A 3,027-nucleotide genomic window follows, 5' to 3' on the forward strand; every position below is an offset into this window, starting at 1 on the left:
AAAACAAAGTAAAGATTTAAAGATATTACATTCCAAAAAAATAAAAGACAATAAAATCCAAACACAAAAACGTTGCCCTCATTTTTTGAGTAATTACTCATTTTGGTCCTTTATGTTTTTCGTGGATACCAAGTTAGTCCCTAAAAACTTTAATTGTCATTTTAGTTCCCAAAAATTTAGACGTTAGCTCACATTACTCCCTCCGTCAACTCCCCTCCATTAAGTCTAACGGAGTTACTCACATGTCACATGAAGGGTTCATGTGGCTTTTGTTGGATAGTTCTACATGGACTTCATGACACGTCATCAAAATGATATTGTTTTGATTTTTTTTCGAAATTTTTTAAACAAAATGATATCATTATAATTATGACACATGTACAATTTTTTACATTTTACAAAATTTTGTGTGAAAAATGATTAAATATATGATACATGTCATAATTTTAGTAGTCATAGAAGACAACTTATTTCTTGGTATGAGGAGATAATTTATTCTCAATACAGAATAATACCCATTTATCTGTTTCAAATAGAACGAGTTTGTGTTGGCAATGACCCTTTTTGGTTAGTGCGAGTGATTTTTTTTGATGATGGCAATGATTAAATAGGCTTGTTGTGTTTGATGTATTTGCAGGTTATAAAATAGCTTTCATAGTAATCATTGCTTACCTAAGGGGGAGAGCAAGGGCTTCAACTTTGAATTCACAACTGCTATGCAAATGTACAACATTATCAAGCTATTTCATCAAATTTCATGTGTTGTTTGTCATCATCAAAAAGGGGGAGATTGAAAGTGCAAAGCGTCAAGGATTGCACTAGCAATGTTTTGCCGATGTTTTGATGAAGACAAGGAGTTAGTAAAAGCTTGAAGATGACTCAACAATCAACATGCCTAGAACTCAAGGGTCATATCTAGACTAGGTTATATCAATAGAGTTATATTTTTAAGTAGTCTAGGATGTGTGTCTTAGTTAGTGAGTCTAGGTTAGGTAAGCCCAGATGCAAGTCTCACAAGCCATAAATGTTGACATATCATATTTATGAGGCATATCATCTAGTTTATTATGTGTTCATGCATTAATCATACATGTTATATGTGCATATTAGGTATAACATAATTGCTAAAACATGTATAGGTGTTAAGCATAACATATAAGTAGTTTACCATTTAATCATATATTAAAATATGTTGGTTAATCGATTATCGTGGAGTCTAAATCGATTAAAGTGTATGTTTTATGTTTTAACTACTTTCTGTTTTAACTGCGTAACTAAAAAAACGGTTTGTGGAGCCAAATCCGTTTTGTATAAATTCTGGTAAATTGCAGAAACGTGTAGCATTTACCATTTAATCATGTATTAAAATATGCTGGTTAATCGATTAATGTGTTAGTTGGTGTTTTCTGTTTTAACTGTTTTAACTGCGTAACTGAAAAAACGGCTTGTATAAATTGTGTTACATTGCATAAACGCGTAGCATTGCATATCATTGTTAGAAAATATTAGAGAGCATATTTTTTCCGTGATTTACTGCATCATATAGGCAGAAGAGAGATGCATGTGTGAGAAAGAGAGATTAACATGCTTAGTTGATATTGTTCATAATGTATTGCATGTAGTTTTAATGTGCTAAATCTCATTCATACTTTCTTACATGTTCGTGCATTCTGTTTAGAGATTTTCGAGAAAGATTCTGCATTATCTGTATTTTGTATTAACTCGCATATGCATTATCTATATTTTGTATTAACTCGCATACATTCATGATGACTTGTGTTACTTGAGTATGGGTTAATCATTGAGTTTTCATTATTGTAAATTGAGCATATTAGTGCTTAGTAAAACTCTGTTTTTGTATATTGTTTTGTACATTAGGTTTTGTCTCTTGGCGTCTTACTACCATTGAGATTTAGTGAATCTTCACCAAGGCTTGGAGGTCTTGAATTTAGAGCGAGAATCTTGGTTGGGGCTGGATCGTGAGAAACGTTTTCTTGGGCAATAGGGATAGTCAAACCAAGGTTAGAGGTTATTGAAATTCAAGAAAGAAGCGTCTAGAGTCTTGTAATTGAATTGGTGTATGTAACAATACAATGCTTTCAATATAGTGAAGATAAATCTCCCAGGATTAGAAGGGGAGACCTGAATGTCATTTGCAAGTGGACCCACAAACGAACCAGGATAAAAATCCTATTGTGCAAGTTGTTCTCTCTCAATCTCTTTTATAATTCAAGTTGTTTTAATTCGTGTATTAAGCTGATATTTTGTATACTGCTACTGTGCCATATCTTTGTTAATTGTGCATAAAAATATATGTTGTCTCTCTGCTTGTTTGTTGGTAACTTGTTGTACAAGAAGCCAATCTGCCAATTTTGTCTCTGATACGTTTTAATCGATTAAGCCCATTGGTTAATCGATTACCTGGGTTGTTCTCCAGAACCAGATTTTGGGTGTGAAAAGCGGTAATTGATAACCGCTACACCTATTCAACCTCTCATTCTAGGTATGTGTAGACCACTGATACCTAACATAATACTCATTTATCTGTTTCTAATAGAACGAGTTTGTCACTACAAGAAAAGTTCCTATTAGCCACACTTAATCAGCCACATTAAATAACTTGTATCAAAATTAATGTATAATATAAGCCCATAAATTTATTACTCTAATTGGGCCTCTGGCAAAAAAGGCAACAAAAAAGCCTTTTTTCTTTCTCCTCCCTCTTTTCTTCATACCTTTCTCCTTCCTCTTTTCTTCATACCTTTCTCCTTCTTCCTCCATGGAAAATCGGCTACATCACTCAAATCTTTTGTGTTATTCACTTCAAATGCAGCTTCAATCGCTAAAATTCATCTTCAATCACTGAAATTCGCTTCATTCATTCAAATCCCTCCAAATACATATTTTCGTTCAAATCGCCCTAAATTCAACTTCATTTGTTCAAATCCAGCATCAATCACTCAATCCAACTTCAACCTTCCATCGCTCAAATCCCGTTTCAAATCCAGGTTTACTTTATTAAGTGCA

This window comes from Lupinus angustifolius, chromosome LG13 (assembly GCF_001865875.1).
Source record: "Lupinus angustifolius cultivar Tanjil chromosome LG13, LupAngTanjil_v1.0, whole genome shotgun sequence".
Classification (NCBI taxonomy): domain Eukaryota; kingdom Viridiplantae; phylum Streptophyta; class Magnoliopsida; order Fabales; family Fabaceae; genus Lupinus; species Lupinus angustifolius.